Source organism: Lissotriton vulgaris, chromosome 2_1 (assembly GCF_964263255.1).
Source record: "Lissotriton vulgaris chromosome 2_1, aLisVul1.2, whole genome shotgun sequence".
NCBI lineage: Eukaryota > Metazoa > Chordata > Amphibia > Caudata > Salamandridae > Lissotriton > Lissotriton vulgaris.
The window spans coordinates 1,617,165,562-1,617,178,455 of NC_141687.1; the positions used below are offsets into that span (position 1 = coordinate 1,617,165,562).

At 45.8% G+C, this 12,894-nt stretch overlaps 1 protein-coding gene across 1 annotated transcript in view; it reads left to right on the forward strand.

The window, feature by feature from the left end:
• SMPDL3B (sphingomyelin phosphodiesterase acid like 3B) overlaps positions 1-12,894 on the forward strand; it is a 152,734-nt gene that overhangs the window by 56,772 nt on the left and 83,068 nt on the right. The window lies entirely within an intron of this gene.

A 12,894-nucleotide genomic window follows, 5' to 3' on the forward strand; every position in this document is an offset into this window, starting at 1 on the left:
ATTCAGGGGTGGTGCAGATACGCCTCCAATACAATAATGGCCTCAGTCTCGCTATATCAACCACATTTTGCCTGCCTAGATCAAACAACAGCGGAACTGTGGGTGTACTTTGTGGGACGCCAACCAACCTTCGTAAAAATTTCCTCTCTGATGTTGCTAATTGGGTTAAGTTAGAAAATCCCCAGAACTCTGATCCGTACAGGGTGGCACTTACTACTTGTGTTTGGTAAATCTCCAAGACAGGTGTAATGGGCTTAGTAAAGGAGGTTTTATGTTTGGATGCAAGGGCTCCCGCAAGTTGTTGAAATTTCAGGGTGGCCATGTCAGTATGGCATTTCCACCCCATATTGTTCTGTAATGAGATGCCCAAATAGGTAAAAGCATCCACTTCCTCTAGGAGGATGGTATTAAGGATGATGTTACCTTTACATTTTTTCTGTGGATTCAAGGACATGAGTTTTGTTTTAAAGGTGTTAATCTCAAGTCCACGTGATTCACAGAATGCCCCAAAGATATTAACAGCCTTCTGCAACCCACTTGGGGTACGCGAGACGATCAACGTATCGTCCGCATACATAAGTACTGGGACTGAGTCCCCGCTAAGACAGGCGCATCTGTGGGAGATCTGCTAAGGTGGTCCACTATACCATTAATGTATAGTGAAAATAGCGTAGGAGCCAAGACGCATCCCTGCCGAACGCCACGCTCGACAGGGAATGCGTCAGTGACCTCTCCTTTACCTCCCCACCTGATTCTGGCGAAATTGTTTTCGTGCAACCGAACTACAAGAGTCAGCAGCTCAGGGGGCATTCCTTGATCGGCCACAACCTTCCACAGCATGGAACGGGGGACTAAATCAAAAGCTGATTTAAGGTAAAAAAAACTGCATAAAGTGACCCTTTAGATAAAACAACATTCCTCCAGTATAATGCAATGAAGTAAAAAACCTGATCCACGGAACTGGTACAGGGGCGAAAGCCAGCTTGGAATGGGGATAAAACATTATGTTCCTCTACCCATGTTTGTATTTTATTTTGGATTAGCCGACCAATAGGTTTTTTGGGCCGAGTCTATTAGACTAATTGGTCTATAATTACTTGGGAGGGATTTATCACCCTTTTTATAGACTGGTATGATTTCCGCTCCTTTCCAAGAAGAAGGAATAGGAGCACCCATTGCCACTGCGTTAGCTAGTAATAAAAAATATTGGCACCAAGTCAACCTGTCACTTAAAAAAACATCGGCAGGGATGCCATCCATGCCCGGGGCTCTGCCTTTTATTACACAATCTAACGCTGTACTCACATCCTTTGGGGTGAACAGCTGGGGAAGATAAATAGTGGGTGGTATCGGCTGTGGTACTCCTTTCACTTCACTGCAAGCATATTGAGGTTTAAAGAAGTCCACCCACTCAGTTTTAGCAACATTATTTTGCGGGGGTTCAGCTATTCCTCCCCTATCCCATTTTATAATGTCCCAGAACTTCTTAGAATCTTTTGCAGAACTCGCAGCCTGCAAATCCCGCCATCTATCTTCATCCCATTGTCTTTTTGCAGCACTTTGCGTTCGTCTGTATAAGTTCCTTGCCTCTCTTACTCTACATGAATTTTTCAACCTGAGTTCTACAATCAGGTTCCTGCCGGCTAACTTACATGCTTCGTTGTACCAGCTGGCCATATGCAACTTGTTCCCTCCCTTGCACATTTTTACGGTTTTACTAAAGAGGGCTTTTAATCTAGAGAAGAGCTTTGAATGTGTCTCTAGCATAATTTTGGGAAAATCCAAACTACGGATTTGCGGTGTCAAAAGGGCTAGCTCACTCCTCACCTCAGATTTGAGTGCTTCTAATTTTGTAGTATTCTGAATAAATTTACCCCATTTAATGTGACGCATATTATTTGTGGGAACTATTTCTAATACCTCCACCCCCCCCTTGGGGTATCCTCTCTGAACCTCACATGAGTTTGAAATGTTGCACAAAGGGGGTTATGGTCACTTTCTGGCCTAGATTTAACGACCATATCAACCAAATAGTGCCAGGCTCGCATGTCTATTAACAGATAATCTATTTGGCTGCTATGCCTTCCATTATTGAAGGTGGTTGCTCTTTAACGGTTAGAGGGTGTTCTTCCGTTAGCTGCTCTAAGTCCTCTACCTAGACACATGCCCTTCAATTGCATTGCTGCAGCTGTCCATTTCTTGACATTGGGGCCATCCAGTTGTGGAATTCCCCATCTACTATCCTCATCTGCAGTAAGCATCTGATCTTCATAGCCAAGTGGTTCGAATGTTGTATTGAAGTCTCCACCCGTTATTGATATTAATTGTTCCGGTAGGGCTTCAAGCTGGGAATCAAAGAGGTCTATTACTTCAGATTTTTGTCCTCCTATTTTCCCCCTGGCATAAACATTTGAGAGTGCAACCCTAAAGCCATTCGGCCAGTTCAAAATAAGTGTCATGAAGTCATGTGATAGAACCAGTGATTGATGTACTTTACACCTCAAATTCTGGCGCACCCAGATGATAAGTCCACCTATAGGCCTGCCTTTAGGTTTTTTAGTGCGGGGACATAAAAATAGAGGAACCCCAGGCGAAAGATAGGAGTGATTGACCATGTTTCCTGGAAAAGGATAATATCGTGGTCATCTATTAACTTGCCCCATTCAGGAGAGACTATCTTGTTTCCAATTCCCGCTAAGTTCCATGATAGCAGGGACAATCTTTCCTTGTTTTGGAGTATTGTGTTAGAAGTTAAACAACACTTCTTTTCTGTCTCACCTACCACTACCTCAGTTACTTTCTCTGGAGGTCTAGGACAGGGAGGCACAGATATATCCCTAGCAGAAATGCAAGAAACACTCTCCCTAGTTGAATACAATCTTTTAACAGACGGACAAATACTAGCATGTGGAGACCCTCCGGACACTTCCAGCAATTCTGGCCGGTTTACCAATGATAGCTGCTCTTTCCTAATAGCTATCTTGCCCTGATCCTGTGGATCGTACAATCTACTATGAAGGGTTGTTCCACCATGGCAATAGATGTAATCCCCACACAGTCAATCGCATTCCTCCATGTCCGTCAAAGCCTCATAACGATTTGCCGTACAGATACCACCCATCCTTGGCTGGATAACTCTCTCAAATCTCCTTGTTGGGTGGCGATTGCTCCTCCCAGATCTTATTAATTTTTCAACCCACCAGCTTCTGTCATAGAAGAACTTTAATGTTAATGGGATGACTTGTGACTTCCTTAGCTGGGCGGGAAGTAGATTAGCCATTACTTCTTTCAAAGGCTGGGGACTTGAAAAGTTCACTGCTATGCAGTCACCCATATATTTTTTCCGGTGATCCCCAAGCCATCATACCCTTTTGGCCATTATGATTTCCCCTGCCAGTTGCTGTTTACCACTGGGGGATATCCTCATGTTATTAGTCAGCCAATATAGGGCCTTGTCAATTAAGGAGGCTGTAGTTTCTACCTGATCACTTCCTAGGAGGGGGGCATTGGCTAAGACAAGTACTAAAGGTAATGCTTCATGAATAAATTGAAATGACTCTCTCACATAGGGGGGAGTAGCATGCAGATCGTCGGTGGGACCTTTGTTATTGATTTCTGCTATAGTATCTGAGGGCACTTTTGCTCGTGTCGCAGTTCCACTTGTAATGTTTCCAGCATCTATACTTACAGGATTTGGGTTACTTAATCCAGTTCCCTCCACTGTTGTATTATCTTTCGATAAGAGGGGTACCTCGATCTGCCCCCTTGAGGTAGCTTGCTGGATTCCCTGTGCCTGAAGCGGTACTAATCCTACTGTGAGGGTGTTAGACTGAACTGCCGGACCTTCTCTACTCTCTATAGCAGTTATCCTATCTTCAATTTTCAACAACCGTGACATGATGGGGGTTAAGATATGATCTAACTTATCTTTAAGTTTAACCCATATGATGTTAGCTAGATCCTCAGATGTAGATTGGGGAATCAAGAGTGAGGGTTTGGGTGGTTTTGCTCTAGCTATAACATGCCTTTTTCCCTTTTGTTTTGCCTTTCCTGGCGGTGCCAGTCCCCCTGCCCTCGTGCATCGTCTCACAACCGGTGTTGATGGTGAGGAGTCGCTAGATGAAATTTCTTCAACCATCCCTGCAGAAGAAGCATTTAGGGACTGGCCATGGCTTTTTATTGAAACAGAGGGTGAACCAACATGATCTTGTAAGTCCCGAGGAATACCTGGAGAATCAGTCTGGGTTTCTGGGGAGTTATGTATCATGGCTGTAATTGTGCGACCTGGGTCCAGTGAGAGCCTTCTCTCAGTTCTTTCTATTTCCTCATTCACCAAATTTGTTACTTTTACCAGGTAAGAGTCCAGTGTAGCTCCTCCACCTCCATTAGGTTTGCTGTTCACAGTTCTCTTTTTCCCCATGTTGATTAAATAGGTAAAACGATAGTTGACAGTACCTTAGTCTGGGGTAGATGTTAGGGAGGTGGCCCGACCCGGCCCCCTCAGGCCCCTGATGGCCACAGATGGTCCCGCCCTTGTCCCGGGCTTCTCCCGGCACGCTCCCGCGCGCGTCCCGCCGGACGAGGGTCCAAGCAGCCCTTTATGCGCCTCCTGGCGCTTCCAAACTACGTGTGCGGCGTCCTTGCCGCTAACGGGGCTGCTGGGAGGTGTAGTCGTGCCCACAGGATTCTGCAGCAGATGGAGGGGGCTCGGCGGAGCCAAGCCCGGCCGAGTAGGAGAGCGGAGCAGTGCCCGGCCCGCAGATACAGCCACAGAAGGGAGAGGGGCCCGGCGGAGCCAAGCCTGGCCAGGCAGAAGAGCGGAGCAAAGGCCGGCCCGCAGGAACAGGTACAGCCCAAGATTTTCGCGTTGCACCAAGCACTCGGCCCCAAGCGGCCCTTTATGCACCTCCTGGGGCTTCCAAACTACGTGTGCGGCGTCCTTGCCGCTAACGGGGCTGCTGGGAGGTGTAGTCCGGCCCACAGGATTCTGCAGCAGAGGGAGGGGGCTCGGCAGAGCCAAGCCGGGCCGAGCAGGAGAGCGGAGCAGTGCCCGGCCCGCAAATACAGCCACAGAAGGGAGAGGGCCCGGCGGAGCCAAGCCCGGCCAGGCAGAAGAGCGGAGCAAAGCCCGGCCCGCAGGAACAGGTACAGCCCAAGATTTTCACGTTGCCAATTTATCATTTTTCAGTTGGCACTGCAATTCTGTGGTGGGGTGATTGTTGTAATGTTGTTTGTGATCCCTGATTGACAATTCAAGTTCAGTTTGTTTTATCTTAGTACTCGTATGGGCTTATGCACTTTCCTTCATTTCGGAACCTTCCATCCTTTTCTTGGCTCCCACCCACAAGGATTGAGCTGAGGTAAACAACCCCTTCTTATCTTCTACGTACTGACCCAGAAGAGCACATAACCATTTTTTAGGTCTCACCGAAGATAGTGCATGCTCTGTCTCCTGCGAGACATTGTTTTCTAACAGTAAGCTTAAAGGCCACCCATTGCTTACCATTGGTTGGCTTCAATGTCACTCTAATTTGTTTTCCTCTTACTGGTTAGCTGCGACAGGCCTCCTTCCTCGTTGTATGTTTGTCCTTCTCATGGAGCATTAATGCATTACTGTTGTCCCTCCATTGTCCATATTTTTAGACTCTATTTTTTTCTTTATGTTCAAGCACTCTGAAAGTGTTTTTCAGTTGTCTCCCTAATGTACTTATCCATGTTTCTCCAACCCACCAACCCTCTGCTATCATGTTAGTTGTCTCATTGCTTCCCTCCCTGTTTCTGAGTCCATGTTTCTTGCCAACATATGCCCCCTTCTTCTCTTGTCCTTGTGCTTGTCCACCACCCACCTTCCAGCCTACCATTGTCCATGTTGCTTGGCTCCACGGGCCCTCCCTCCGTCCAGTGGTTGTGTGCTTGACCCCACCTGCCCTCTGTAGTCTTTGATGCCCCTCCCATCTACGATTCCTCCCTCAATAGCCGGGTCTGGTGGCTCAGTGGACTAATACATCCATATCCTTCTGAAGTTGATAAAATGAGCCCAATTAAGTTGGGTAACAATAAACATCTGTTATTCAGCACCAAGAGGTGGAGAAGTGTGGCTCACTGGTTAGAGGAGGCAGACCTGGAAGCAGAGGTCAGCCCGGGACCAGGGTTCAATTCCCAGCTTGACGGGGTCTTGAGTCCAAAAATGTCCATGGACTCGACAATTCTCGCTCCGGTGCCTTCTCGATTCACGGGTTCACACTCTGCGACTCTGGGCAATAGCTTGCTTAATCTCCACAACAGCCCCTCGCGGCGGGATGCCTGGCTTTCACCTTGCGGATACCCTGCCGGGGTTATCTCACAGGGGAATACCAGGACGGGTTCCCTAAGCAAGCGCTTAGAAACCGCTTGGTGATTTGCGCTATATAAATTTCTGTACATTTACATTTACATTTACAGGGTGAGCATGCGTTTAACAAATAAATGTGATATTATGTTATGGGTTGTCCCTCCCTCCCACCCGTCCACCCTGCCTCTATTGTCTGTGTGCCCTCCCACCTGCCATAACAAAATAACATGATGATGCAGACCACTTCTGGCTGCTTTATAGCATTTTTCCCCACGTGATCTGTTGCCATTTTGCTCCTTCACACCCTCTCCTCCCTTCCGCCAGCAAGAAAAAAGGCAAATGAAGTGAACAGCACTGGCTGTATCATAGTACTTTAAAAAACCCTTTCTTCCATTCTGCACGGCAGCCGCACTGTTGTACAACATTGCTAAAAACATTGACAAAACCAAACTCTTTTGTAGGCTAGATCTATAGGCTTTGCCAATGCTTGTTCGCTTTGGGTAACCTGTATTTGGAGGTCTTTATTCATCAGATAGGTAGGGATCGAAATATTATTTATGTGGCTATTTCAACTAGTACTGGGGCATTGGACAAGTATACGATTTCACATTTCAGTATCATGAGAAGAAGGATCCTACGGTTCGAAAACAGTCGATTCCAGAGCTAGAGTTATGTGTGGAGAGGAAGAAGGTATACTCTTTATCTCGTGAGTGTAGAATTTCTATAAGTGAATGATCCTGCAGAATAACCGTTATTCAGAACAATTATTTAGATATGGTGGCCCGTTCTATCTAGAATAGGATCTACAGCTACGTTCCAGGCACCTCAGACAATAACTCTTGCTGAAATCTATAAAGAGGTGGTCGATAGCTATGAGAAAATGAGTCAGTGAGAAGTTGGGCACATATACTGATCCAATGATCAATAATTCTTTAGAAATTTTAACTTTGGTTAAAGTATAGCATTGTTGAGTGTTTCCATGTTTTTAGCATTTTCTTGTGGGAATATATCTTTATTGAGTTTTATGCCCAATTCCAAGCAACAATGGTCAAGTACAACTTCAACACTGCATATAATATTGTCAATAGTCCCTCCCACCCCAAGCCCTTTGCTCTGAAACAGCTGAACTAGTGCAACACAGTGGAGTCAATGTATCCCAGAGGCAATCTCTTGTGCACATTCATTTTGGTTGACAGGCACAGTGGCCGCCCTCCCATTCTCCTCTCTCCCAGTAAACCACACACACATGCACACCGAAATCCAGAGAGTGCTGCAAGAGGCCCAGCTACTCCAGTAGCTGCGCTAACGCTGCATTTCTCACTCCCCCAGGTTCCACTAACTTGACCAGCATGTTGCACCACAGGGGTAAATCCTCCTCTCCTTTGCCGTTCCTCCGTCAGTGCCCATTACCTCATGTCCTTCTTCCAGGACATACAAGTGGGTGCCTTAGGAGATAACCAGTGTATTGCCAGCTGCTGCTTACCCAGCGCCAGTTCCAGGGAGGCAAATCGATATCTGATCTTCCCTTTTTGTGCGTGGTATTAGCCCCAATAGACTTTGGCTGAGCGTCTTTTCAATTGAGATGTTGGTTACGCTTGTCAATCTCATCACTACCTCCTGCCAGAATGTCTGTATGGGTCTGCGTATCAGGCAATGTGCTGAAACTTGGCTCCAGGGGAGCCACACCTTCCACAGACTGAAGACCTACTCTGGTCTATTGTGTGTTACCTCTCCGTCATGAGGTATGTGTGGTGCAGAAAATTAAAATGAATCAATTTAAATCATATTGCTCACTATGCGTTACGCCAGTGCAGATGTATGGTCCCACTCCTTCTCTGTCAGGGGCGCAGGCAGGTCCTCCTCCCAGTTTCGTCTGGCAGGTGGCGTAGGTTTCTGTTTATCCGCCGTGAGAGCCCGATAGAGTAAAGATATCAAGTGTCACGTCTGAGTGGCACCTAGCAATTTGTCTAGTGTGTTGCTGGTCTGGGGTGTGCCTGGGAAGCATGGCAAAAGCTCCCTTGCCGTTCTGGCCCGTTTAATGAATACCCCATGTTGAACGCCTCGCTGGCTTCAGCTAATTAATTAACTTAGCTTCAGGATACAGATCGCCCAGTGTGGTGCAATCTCCCAAATGTTTAGTATTTTAAGTGATGGGTGTTTGTTAAAGAGCATTGCAAGCCCTAAGGATTTTGTGCATGTAGAAAGTGGATAGTTGAGTTGCCCCATCTATCATCTGTAAAAATACTGCCAGCAACTTATCCTACCCAGTTTCTAACTTGCCAGTTTCCACTGGTGTCAGGCACATTTTTTGCAAGAGGATGATATCAGCATGCACAGTGGCCATATAATGTAGTATCTTTCCCCCCTTTATAAAATGTGATATCCCTCTGATGTCATTGCTTCATAGTGAAGACATCTCATCCTACAGTTCATTTGTTGTGGTTATGGACTCCTAGGAGTAGTGGGGTATAGCCTGCTACTACTGGGAGGGGGAACCTATGCTGCGTATTGTCCAGGCAGGAGATACACATGAAGATTTGGTCATTGCCGTAGAAGAAGGGAGAGGGATAGTGGGGAAGAAGCCCTAAATGTAGGGTAGTATGTGGTTGCAGTTCACTGCTCTTTACTATTCAGGCTACGTAACAGGGAGAGAACTAAGATGTTCCTACAGTAATTGTGCTGTGTATTGAGTAGTTGGTGGTCTAACAGGAAGGGGGTGTCTTAAATGAACATCTGGCCACTCAGACTAGCAACCACCACTTCATTACTACTACTTTACTTCTAGAGAGCCGCTTCTTGAGCATCTTTCAGAATGATCTTGGGCAGTTAGGGGACATTGTTTGTATGTAGTGTCATTCAGAAGTAGGGAGGTGTGGAGCATAATTAGAAGTGGCAAATACAAAGAGTAACTACAATTCGTCTTCAACTAACAGCAGCTAGGGTTGGACTTTTCATTTGTAGGGGGAAAGAGTCAAGATTAACAAGATGTGATAAGTAGATTTCCAATGTATTGGTTTCATTTTAAATATAACCATGCCGTAATATAGTGGGGGTATTTGCAGCAGAAGTATTCCCACATACTAGTAGAAGTGTCCCCAACGCAGACTTCTCTCATTGGAGGATGCATTATTTTTGACCTGTTGTGAGAGTGAGAAAGAAGAGTGCGGTAAAGTAGGAAGAAAAGTAGGAGACATAAAGTCTTTGAAAACAAGGAGATGGGCTCAAATGTACCAAAGGGACAGAGCACCAAAAACCGGAAGGTTAAAAATAATAATTCCCTTTGGAGGTATTACACATCTAAATCACTGACATGTCACCCAGAAACGACATTCACACAGTAGTATTTGATTATCTTACCTAGGTAATGGTGATGAATTGTAATATGTTTTGAAATATTCTTTTATATCAATTGTTCATTTGCACATGTTTTAAACATTGTGTGATTTTGGAATACAAATATATTTCTTTCGAATAAGTTCTTAAGCATCCTGAGTGGAATTTTAATCTAAAACTGTGTGAACATAAGTAGAGCATTACTTGCAGGTAAGTTGCTGATCAGGTGAGCTATGAGCAACAGACCCAGTTGATGGTTTCAGAGGTGAACTTCATTTTTCATGGTTATCTCAGCAATACATCTACATTCTTTGTAGACTTTCTTTGTCTGAATGTCAGGCAGATTCTTTATTCTGTGTCCTATATTGATGATGTTTGGAAGGGGCGGTCTATTGACATTAACAGTTTGTTAAAGATCATTGGTGAGTTGGACATCCATATCCAATTGTTTAATCATTTCCAAAAGTCTCTCAAGATCATTTGTTTCTGTGAGCTTCATATGCTTCCCATTGACAGTGAAAGCCACCAAAACTGGGTCCAGTAACCCAAATGTATTTTTCTCAGCTGCGACCTCAATGCAATATTTTCTTTCAGTTTAAGATTAGTGTCTGTAGAATAGTTAGCGGAAGCATATATCTTGTGATGCTCATACATGTAGGCACTGTTATTTTTCACAGCTTCCAAGACCTGGCTCACTTGTTGATGGCACCAAGACCATGCCATGACAGGTCTTGAGTGGTTGCCGTTATTTGGTTCACCTGACGTATTGCAATGGGCTCTCTGCAGTTCCAGACTGGGTGAGAAGTCTATTTGCAGGAGGCAGGGTAGAAAGGACATGAAGTTTTCCTAAGTGCCCTTGTAAAGACCTCCCGGAATGTCATGAAAACAGACATTGTTCCTTCTGGATTTGTATTTCAGGTTTTTGTCGAAGATGCCAAGTTTCTTGCCCTCACTTAGGGATATGGGATATGTGTTTTTACATCTGGTAAATCCATATATGAAAGTTTGTGAGATCTGTTCATAGGGATTTCCTATCCATGGACACTTGATGCATTTTCTGTTCCAGCATACTCAGTGTCACCCCCACCACAGTTATATCCTTAAGGAGAGCCTCCAATGTCACATCTGGCTTTTTCTATGCATCTATTGAGGTGGATAGGTTTCTTCCTGTTATCGCTTCTATGGAGAGGAATTGCCTTGAGGCTTGGTTATTCGCCATTTCCCGAAATGGGTTGGTGCAGGCACTGTGAAGATTAAGCGCTGGTGTCACTGGAACTGGAGCAGATGTGCGGAGTAGTGTTGATTACACTAAGCCTGAGTAGTACCCTGTGTTATAAATCTGGATCAAATCATACCCACAACAAGTTAATATACAAGACAGGATAACAGCATGACAAGCTCTGTGAGAGAATGTTGTTGTTTCAGTGGTGTTGCCCCAGCAAGTCAAAGAATGCAAATTGCTCTCATACGGCATATTTTTAATACTTAAATATTGACCCGGGTATAGCAGGGACAATCAAGTGCACAGTCTTGGCTGTGCCCTCTACCAATCCACGACAAGTGCAAGTCCGTATAAATGTCTGCCCTTGCAGAACGGGATAGGCTGCGATATGCAAACTGTAGTTGTGGCTCACCTCTCTGGAAGCTCAGAAGGCTTGGTCAATAGCTATGGGCTGCTACTTTACCGTCCCCAACCTGCGTATAATTCAGCATGCTTTAATTCACTGCTCCCAGCTCTCAGTTAACTGAGTTTTCTATTTCAAATTACCGGTTTTCTGACCTGCTGGCCCAGTGTTTCACAACTCATGTCCATACCGCCCATCCTGCAGCTAGAAAGCCAAACCCACATCTATAAGGAAGGGGAAGAGCAGGTGAAGGGAGGCTCTTGGAGTTAAACGCCACTGTCCAACTCACTGAAACCACTGCTAGTACTCATGTGTGCCTCTCCCTGGCCTGGCCCCGAGTTTTTTATATTTACCAGTTCTTCTCGATTGGAGTTCAGTATGCTAGAACGAGGGCTCAAGCGTCATGGCAACACATGGTTATCAGCAGTTGGCCACTCGGTGACCAGCAGTGTATACCTTAGTCAAACCATCAACCATCCTAGATGTTTCCTTCAGCACTGCTTTCTCCGTTCCCAGATGAGGGCATCAATTTAGCCTGGCCGATTGATGCCGCCACTAAGTGCCAACCATAGTTGTAGACTGCACTCCTTCCATGCTACTGCCCACTGCACAAACCAACCACCCCCCAACAGTCAACTCAACATGGCCCCACTGTCGAGCAGGGCTGATGCGCCCGAGCTATGCATGCTGTTCACTGGGCGGCTGTGAGCCGGGAAAGTACCGCCATCGTTCTCACTTTGAGCCTCTCCACTCCTCAAATTGCCCCTTTGGATTGCGGCGGTTTGAGGATTTCTGTGCCACGTAGTCTCCTGGCCGGGGCATCCACAGATGACTCCCTCACAGGATTTACTGCCTCACTGATGGCACCCGGTCCACTCCATACCTGAGGCTCAGGGAACTAGCCTACGAGCATGAGCAGTAAGGGTACATCAACCGAAGAGGGGATCCATCCCAGCACTGCTTTTCTGATAGTATGGGAAGCGTTCGATTGCTCAATCTCAAGCTGCACTAGGTCAAAGGCTCAAAGAGGCACTTCCTCCATCTTGGCCAGGCTACCCAAAGCCCGCTTCCACCCTTTCCTTATCAATCATCGGTCATCTGTATAATGGCTTGCTGTATGGGGGTCCTCATTGAGCAGGGGCAGCGTGTAAACTGTTGACATTTTCCTGTAATGCAACAAGACATCACAGATTAGGTGTCCGTGGCATAAGAGTTCAGTTCTTGACAATATTTCTCTTTCAGCAGATTGTACTGCACATTTCTCAAGTCGAGGCTGATGCCAAATACTGGTATCAGAACCATGGTACATATACAGTTTATATTTATGGGGTTTTTGGGGTGCTTGCTGGGGAGTTGTTCCACAGTTAAGACATAAGCTGTATTTTACACTGCAGACGGGCTAGTTTTTGTGGACTTTTTCCTAGGCTTTCTACTTAGAGGCAGGGGAGCAGACAGAATGGAACTAGACAGAGCTCACAGGATGCCTCTTTCTATTATAAGGCTGGCTTCTGGTGAACAATAAGTAGGTTTCTTGGGGAAGTTGCCTGTCTCCAGATACATGAGGACTTGAGTGTGGCCTTTTGACCTGAACCGGAAGTCTGAAAG